We start from the raw sequence: 9,691 nt of genomic DNA, 5'->3' as shown, positions 1-9,691 counted from the left end.
TGAGTCCAACTGTGTAGGTTCGGACCCGAGGAACCGAGGACCCCAGCAGTGAGTTCAGCTGCGGTGTTGTCAGAGTCAGCCAGAGGTGAGTGGAACTATAACTTAATCTTTTAAACTAAATGCTTTATCATGTTTCATGCATCATGATTATGCAATAGGATTATTGCATTAGTTTCACGAATATGTCGCATTGCATCTGTTGTTGTTGATGTGGGTGAATGTTGGATGACCCATTTAGTCCAAGACAGGAAGACCAGGACCCCATGCTACGGCCTGGCACAGAGTAAGAAAGACCAGGCCCCAGTCTACAGGCCTGGCACAGAGTAAAACACAGTTATGGGACTCGAAGGCCAGGAGCCCAGAGGAGGCCCTGGAAAATGGTAAGTAATGTATGTTATGACAGGAAGACCAGGCCCCATTCTACAGGCCTGGCACAGAGTTAACTTGGACTATTTGGTGACAAGTTCACCCAACCCTTATGTGAATTGTTTGTGTTATGATGCATTCTCATAGAGCATAGCCTTAATGTGTTTTAATAGTTCAGCTCACTGGGCTTTTAGCTCACCCCTCTCCCTTTACCCCCAGGATTGCAGGTACAGTATAGAGCGGGAGTCCGGATAGAGTAAAGAAGTCATGTTTATGTAATAGATAGCAATGGACATGATCAAATTGTAATGTAAAAGTACAGTATAGATATGTAATGAGTTTTATGGATGTTAGTGTGTGCTTGACCATAGAATGTTGTATCCCTTTTTATACATGATCTTAGAGATTTTGATGATATTTATGTAAACCAGCTCAACACAGGTTATGTTACCCCTTGAGGGCACAGATGAGATCCCACAGAGGGATCAATGTTATATTATGTTTATGCACAGGTTGAGTTTGGTTGATGAGTATGCAAAGGAAAGTTTTAATTCTTATACTTATTGTTGATCATGTATGGGATTATACAGGTTTACAGGTATTATGTTAGGCTTGCTACGGGTCCCGGCGGCCTTAAGTCGACCCGGATCCTAGCGCCGGTAGCGGTCCGATTTTTGGGTCGTTACAGAATGGTATCAGAGCCCTAGGTTCATATGGTCGGACCTAGAGTGTCGGGCTCATAGATGTTATAGAAGGTCAAGCACAATAGGAAACGGTCATGTCCACTAGGATAGGATGTGGAGTCCTGTCTTGCATGATGAGGTGAAATGCCATGACTTTATGCATGAGCATTAATGATATGCTATGATATATGATGTATGTGATGAGGGTTCATGTGTGCCCACATGAACCATATGATGCTAATGTTGCTTGTGATGTGCACTGTTTTTCAGAAAACAAGATGAGGGGAACTCGTCGATCAGCGAGATTGACTGGAGTGCCACCTGAGGATGAGGGCATGAGCGCCCGTCCTCCTACATTGCCTAGGGCAATGTCAAGCAGGTCCAACAGGGACAGAGTAGCAAGAGACCCTAGAAGGTCTCTGGATCTGGGTAGGAGCAGATCAGTCAGAGGGACAGTTCAGGGAGGAGCGTCAGAGGATATGGGGGATGATATGGACGTAGAACAGAGGAGGGATGGCAGTTTGGGAGTCAGTATGTCAGAAGAAGGAATGGGAGAGTCCCAAGGAGGCACTCAGGCCTCGGGATTTGTACAACCACCTCATTACCCACATTTCTCACAACATCCCGGGTATTCGATGGGAGGTACATCGGATTACCCTAGTTTCACCCCTTATCCCACACAGATGCCATACCCACCATACTACCCACCATACTCTCAGTACCCAATGTATCCACCTCCACCCTACTATCCAAATCCAGCAAATCCTACCTCAGAAAATGTTGCACCATCTCCACCACCTGCAGAACCAGCAGCCCCAGTTGCTCAACCACCTAGACCTAGCTCAGCCAGTGGGAGCAAGGTTAAGATGACAGACTATATGAAGCTGGGTGCTCCCCAGTTTGAAACCGGTGATGATCCGTTCGTGTATTTGGAGCGGGTCAAGGCAATTACAGACGAGATAGGGGCGGATGACAGTAGAGCCATTCAGATGGCCGGGTTCACGCTCAAGTGCAAAAAGGCACGGGAGTGGTTCAAGAATTATGTGAATCCGAGAGTGGACAACATGACTTGGGAAGAGTTTGCAAATGAGTTTGCAGGATGGGCTTTCCCTGATAGTTCAAGGGAATTGAAGATGATAGAATTCGAACAGTTGAGGCAAACTGATGACATGAGTGTAGACGAATATACTGACAGGTTTATGGAGTTGCTGCCATTTGCAGGGCAAGACCTTAGCACAGACCAGAAGAAGTCGAGGAGGTATATCATGAAGCTCCATCCCAGGTATTCCTCCTTGGTTCAGTCAGCAGATAGAGAGAGTTTTCACGCCATAGTAGACATGGCTAGGAGAATGGAGGCTAGTGCCATCGTTCAGGGGACAGTCAAGCAGACAGTGGCACAAGCTTCTGGTTCTAAAACTCCGGGTGGGGGAAGGTTAGATCCCTCTACCTTGAGTGCAGCAGCTTCAGGCAGTAAGAGATGGAATAAACCCAAGGGTAAGAAGAATAAGTTCTGGAACAAGGTCAAATCTAGTCTGGGATTTGGGAGTGGCTCAAGCTCTGGTGCGGATAATGCAGTTTGTGCGAGGTGTGGTAGACCACACAAGGGAGTATGTCGGTTTGGGGCGAACGTCTGTTTCAGATGTGGTCAGGAGGGGCATATAGCTAGAGATTGTCCAAGAGCGGCCCCGATGGCTCAGTCCCAGCAGACAGCTTCAGGCAGTGTAGCGCAGCCAGCAGCTCCAGCCATGACTCAGGCCAGTGGCAGAGGCAGAGGGAGAGGAGCAGCCTCTTCTTCAGCGGGTTTCAGAGGTGAAGGTCCATCAGCCCCAGCACGGATCTTCACAATGACACAGCAGGAGGCAGACGCATCCAACACCGTGGTGGCAGGTAATCTCGTCATAGGTTGTTCGGATGTTTATGCATTGATGGACCCTGGTGCATCTCATTCATTTATTGCTCCGAGAGCCGTCCAGAGGTTGGGGTTGATGATCTCTGGGTTAGAGTGTCCTCTCTGGGTCAGTGGACCCAAGTGTGATCCATCAGTGGCAGAGTCAGTCTGTCAGTGTAGTCCAGTTTTTGTTGAGGGGAGATGCATGTCCGCCGACCTTGTGGTTCTAGATTTGACAGACTTTGACGTCATTCTAGGGATGGACTGGTTATCTACCCATGGTGCTACCTTGGACTGCAGAGACAAGGTAGTCAGGTTCAGAGGTCAGGATGGATCAGAGGTTGTCTTCAGAGGAGACAGGAGGGGTACACCTAGAGGTATGATCTCAGCTCTTCAGGCTCGTAGGTTGCTTAGGAGGGGATGTCAGGGGTATTTGGCTCATGTGAGAGAGCTAAATAGTCAGGTTAGAGAGCCCGCCTCGGTGCCAGTGGTTAGAGAGTACTTAGATGTGTTCCCAGACGAGCTGCCAGGTTTACCACCTGCTAGGGAGATAGAGTTCGAGATAGAACTGATGCCTGGAACCCGACCGATCTCTATCCCTCCCTACAGGATGGCGCCAGCAGAATTGAAAGAGTTGAAGGAGCAGCTACAGGAGTTGGTAGACAAGGGCTTCATCCGACCGAGTACCTCACCCTGGGGTGCTCCAGTTCTGTTTGTGAAAAAGAAGGATGGATCTCTTAGACTTTGTATCGACTACAGGCAGTTGAACAAAGTCACTACCAAGAACAAGTACCCATTGCCAAGGATCGACGATCTATTCGACCAGCTAGCAGGAGCGGGTTGCTTCTCCAAAATAGATCTGAGATCGGGGTACCATCAGTTGAGGATCAGGGAAGAGGATGTGCCAAAGACGGCTTTCAGGATAAGATATGGGCATTTTGAGTTCCTGGTGATGCCGTTCGGGTTAACTAACGCCCCTGCAGCATTCATGGATCTCATGAATAGAGTGTTTAGCCAGTACCTGGATCACTTCGTTATTGTCTTTATAGATGATATCTTAGTGTATTCCAGGAATGCAGAGGAGCATGCCCATCATCTGCGGTTGGTTCTACAGACCCTGAGGGAACATGGCTTGTATGCCAAGTTCTCCAAGTGCGAGTTCTGGCTAAGGAGCATTTCATTCTTGGGGCATGTAGTGTCAGAGAATGGAATAGAGGTAGACCCCAAGAAGACAGAGACTGTGGCTAACTGGCCTAGACCCACCTCAGTGACAGAGATTAGAAGTTTCTTGGGTTTGGCAGGTTACTACAGGAGGTTCGTACAGGACTTCTCAAAGATAGCAGCTCCTCTAACCAGACTAACCAGGAAGAATCAGAAGTTTCTGTGGACCGACCAGTGCGAAGAGAGTTTTGAGGAGCTTAAGAAGAGGTTGACTTCAGCACCAGTTTTAGCTCTGCCATCTAGTGGAGAGGACTTTACAGTCTTTTGTGATGCGTCCCGTGTGGGACTGGGTTGTGTGCTTATGCAGAATGAGAGGGTGATTGCTTATGCTTCTAGGCAGCTGAAGAAGCATGAGTTGAATTACCCCACACATGACCTTGAGATGGCAGCAGTAATCTTTGCACTCAAAATGTGGAGGCACTACCTCTATGGGGTTAAATGTGAGATCTTTACAGATCATAAGAGCCTGCAATACATCCTGAGTCAAAGAGACTTAAATTTGAGACAGAGGAGATGGGTAGAGTTGCTGAGTGACTACGATTGCAAGATTCAGTATCATCCGGGTAAGGCGAATGTCGTGGCAGACGCCCTAAGCCGGAAGTCACTAGGCAGTCTATCCCACATCACGGCAGAAAGGAGACCGGTGGTGAAGGAGTTTTACAAGCTCATTGAGGAAGGTCTACAGATGGAGTTATCTGGTACAGGTGCCTTGGTCGCTCAGATGAAAGTGACACCCGTGTTTCTAGAGCAGGTGGCTCAGAAACAGCATGAGGACCCAGAGTTAGTAAAGATTGCCAGGACTGTTCAGTCAGGCAAGGACAGTGAGTTCAGATTCGACAATAAGGGGATCCTCCGCTATGGGAGTCGATTGTGTGTACCAGATGACATAGAGCTAAAAGGAGACATTATGAGAGAGGCTCATAATGCAAGATACAGCATTCACCCCGGAGCCACCAAAATGTATCAGGATCTGAAGAAGGTTTATTGGTGGCCAGCTATGAAGAGAGAAGTGGCACAGTTCGTGTCAGCCTGCGAAGTATGTCAGAGGGTGAAGCTGGAACATCAGAAGCCGGCTGGAATGCTTAACCCGCTACCTATTCCAGAGTGGAAATGGGAAAATATAGCTATGGACTTCGTAGTGGGGTTACCGGCGACGTCCAACAGATTGGACTCCATATGGGTGATTGTGGACAGACTCACCAAATCTGCTCACTTCATCCCTGTCAGGAGTGGCTATTCTGTGGACAAGTTGGCACAGGTGTACGTTGATGAGATAGTCAGACTGCATGGAGTTCCTGTTTCTATAGTGTCAGATAGAGGGCCCCAGTTCACCTCCAGATTTTGGCGGAGTCTGCAGAATGCTATGGGTACTAGGTTGGATTTCAGCACTGCCTTCCATCCACAGACAGACGGACAGTCAGAGAGGACCATCCAGACCATAGAAGATATGCTCAGAATGTGTGTGCTGGACTTTGGCGGTTCTTGGAGGCAGCATCTACCTTTGGTGGAGTTTGCCTACAATAACAGCCATCATGCTAGCATCGGGATGGCCCCATATGAAGCTTTATATGGAAGGAAGTGCAGATCACCTGTTTGCTGGGAAGAGGTAGGAGAGAGGTCTTTAGCAGGACCCGAGCTAGTAGAGATCACCAGCAGGGTGGTGCCCATGATCAGAGAAAGAATCAAGACAGCTGCAAGCAGACAGAAGAGTTATGCAGACATCCGCAGGAGACTAGTAGAGTTCCAGGAGGGGGATCTGGTATTGCTCAAGGTGTCTCCAATGAAAGGAGTGGTTCGCTTCGGGAAGAAAGGTAAGCTGGCTCCGCGGTACATCGGACCCTTTGAAGTCTTGCAAAAGATTGGGAATGTATCGTACAAGCTGGATTTACCTGCTTCAATGGAGAGAATCCATCCGGTTTTCCATGTTTCTATGTTGAGAAAGTTCGTGTCAGATCTGGGCAAGGTTCTTAGTGAGCCTGATGTGGAGATCCAAGAGGATCTCACCTATGTTGAGCAGCCAATACGGATCTTAGACACCCAGATTAGAAAGCTAAGGAACAAGGAAATCCCGATGGTGAAAGTCCTTTGGAACCACCACAATCTGGAAGAATGCACTTGGGAGACACGGGAGTCCATGCTCCGGCAATATCCTCATCTCTTTTAAGGTTAGTCTCTATGTGTTGTATGTATGTTATGTTGATTGCTATGCATGTGTTAGTTGAGGAACATTCGGGGACGAATGTTCTTAAGGGGGGGAGAATGTAATACCCGGCTAGACTCCGGTATCGGAATTCCTACCGTCTGGTGGAACCTCGGATGTCGGAGACCTCTAGAAGGGTAGAAACATGTTTTTATGAAATGTTTTTATGTTTTTAATGGTTTTAAGTATTAAATAAAATGAATTTTTACAAGAAAAGTCCTTGGAGGAAAACCCAGGTTCGGCCGCCGAAAGTCAAGTTCGGCCGCCGAACATGCATGTGTTTTGGAGGCACGTTAGGCCCCCGAAAGCATGAGTGAGGGGAAGTCAAGGTTCGGCCGCCGAAAGTCAAGTTCGGCCGCCGAACATTGCATGGATGCGGAGGCACATTCGGCCCCCGAACGTGGCCTGGCCAGCCACCTATAAAAGGGTCCCTTAGCCGAAAATGGGCGAGCTTTTTCTCCCCATTTCGGCCAAGGTGAGCATTCCGCCATCCTTCCCCCAAATCTTGAGTTTTCCTTCCTTTTTCCATGATCTTTACAAGTTTATAACTTTGGTTTTGAAGATCTTTGAGCTTAGAACGAGTTTTGGAGCTTGGAGACCAAAAGTTGGAACTTCTCCCATCTCCAAGTTTAGGTCGTCTCCCTCTCGATCTCCAAGAGGTAAGGGCCGATCTTAAGCTCCTTATGTGTTTTAAATAAGTTTTATGCAAGATCTATGGGTAGAAATGCATGTTAGGTTATATGTTGAGTTTATGGGTTATATTGATGATTTGAACAATGTAGCTTGTTTGTGTGTGATTGAAGTGTTGTAGATGGGGTTTATGTATGTTTGAGGCCCCTAGGAACTTGTATGCATGTTTTGGTTGAGATATATGCATGATTTATGGTTTTGGGAGGCAGGAGCCGAAGGGAGTTTCGGCCGCCGAATCCCTTTTGTGGAGGCAGCATTCGGCTGCCGAAGGTGCCCCCGAAAAGAGACTTTCGTCTCTGTCTGGCACTTTCGGCCGCCGAAGGTGCCGCCGAACCTGCCTGACTTTCGTCTCTGGAGGGACTTTCGGCCGCCGAACCTGCCGCCGAAAGTGCCCTGTCCAGCCATTTCATGCATGTATTCTTATGGTTATTTTATGATGTTTTAGGGGGTTTTTGGGGAATAGTTTAGAGTTATGTTCAAGTATGTTTGGTCCCTCATTTGAGTCCAACTGTGTAGGTTCGGACCCGAGGAACCGAGGACCCCAGCAGTGAGTTCAGCTGCGGTGTTGTCAGAGTCAGCCAGAGGTGAGTGGAACTATAACTTAATCTTTTAAACTAAATGCTTTATCATGTTTCATGCATCATGATTATGCAATAGGATGATTGCATTAGTTTCACGAATATGTCGCATTGCATCTGTTGTTGTTGATGTGGGTGAATGTTGGATGACCCATTTAGTCCAAGACAGGAAGACCAGGACCCCATGCTACGGCCTGGCACAGAGTAAGAAAGACCAGGCCCCAGTCTACAGGCCTGGCACAGAGTAAAACACAGTTATGGGACTCGAAGGCCAGGAGCCCAGAGGAGGCCCTGGAAAATGGTAAGTAATGTATGTTATGACAGGAAGACCAGGCCCCATTCTACAGGCCTGGCACAGAGTTAACTTGGACTATTTGGTGACAAGTTCACCCAACCCTTATGTGAATTGTTTGTGTTATGATGCATTCTCATAGAGCATAGCCTTAATGTGTTTTAATAGTTCAGCTCACTGGGCTTTTAGCTCACCCCTCTCCCTTTACCCCCAGGATTGCAGGTACAGTATAGAGCGGGAGTCCGGATAGAGTAAAGAAGTCATGTTTATGTAATAGATAGCAATGGACATGATCAAATTGTAATGTAAAAGTACAGTATAGATATGTAATGAGTTTTATGGATGTTAGTGTGTGCTTGACCATAGAATGTTGTATCCCTTTTTATACATGATCTTAGAGATTTTGATGATATTTATGTAAACCAGCTCAACACAGGTTATGTTACCCCTTGAGGGCACAGATGAGATCCCACAGAGGGATCAATGTTATATTATGTTTATGCACAGGTTGAGTTTGGTTGATGAGTATGCAAAGGAAAGTTTTAATTCTTATACTTATTGTTGATCATGTATGGGATTATACAGGTTTACAGGTATTATGTTAGGCTTGCTATGGGTCCCGGCGGCCTTAAGTCGACAAGGATCCTAGCGCCAGTAGCGGTCCGATTTTTGGGTCGTTACAGCAGGCACACCCGGACTTCCATAAACAGTCATAGTGCCAGGGGCGTAGAGCCGTAGCAGGCACACCTGGACTCACATAGGCTATCATGGCATACCAGGGCTAATGGATCATTCAACATTCATCCACATCAACAACAAAGTATGCAATGCAACATATTCGTGAATTCTAATGCAAACAACCTGATATTGCATGGCATAATGATGCATGGGCAATGCTTTATGATTCATTCATTTATTCATTTACTTTAAAGCTTAAGGGGTTGTTCCACTCACTTGGTAACTGAAGCTTTAACAACGAACTCTGAACGACTATCTCACAACCGGGGGTCTCGGTTCCTCGGGTCCGAACCTACACAGGTGGACTCAAATGAGGCACCAAACATACATGAACATGACTCTAAAATACTTCCCAAAAACCCCCTAAAACATCCTGAAAACATCACATGAAACATGCAAGAAATGGCTGAACAGAGCACTTTCGGCGGCCGAAAGTCCTGGACAGAGACGAAACTCAGGTAGGTTCGGCGGCACCTTCGGCGGCCGAAAGTGCCAGACAGAGACGAAAGTCTCTTTTCGGGGGCAACTTCGGCAGCCGAAAGGCCTGCCTCCCCAGCCATGTTCGGCGGCCGAAAGTACCTTCGGCTGCCGAACCTGGTTTCTGCCAAAGGGCAGAAACTTGGCTCCCTTAGCACATTTCGCCTCCAAACCTTCCAAACATGCATATTGTTCAACCAAAGCATGCATACAAGTTCCTAGGGGCCTCAAACATGCATAAACCCCATCTACAACACTTCAATCACACACAAACCAGCTACATTGTTCAAAAAGTCATCAAAAACCCATAGGTTTAACATATACCCTAACATGCATTCTACCCCTTAAAACTTCATAAAACTTGTTTAAATCATACATTGAGCTTAAGATCGGCTCTTACCTCTTGAAGATCGAGGGTTGAGGAGATCTAAACTTGGAGATGGGGGAAGTTCCAACTTTTGGTCTCCAAGCTCCAAAACTCGTTCTAAGCTCAAAGATCTTCAAAACCAAAGTTATAAACTTGTAAAGATCATGGAAAAAGGAAGGAAAAACTCAAGA

Source organism: Manihot esculenta, chromosome 14, assembly GCF_001659605.2.
Source record: "Manihot esculenta cultivar AM560-2 chromosome 14, M.esculenta_v8, whole genome shotgun sequence".
In the NCBI taxonomy this organism is placed as follows: Eukaryota; Viridiplantae; Streptophyta; class Magnoliopsida; order Malpighiales; family Euphorbiaceae; genus Manihot; species Manihot esculenta.
This window is presented reverse-complemented; position numbering follows the sequence as displayed.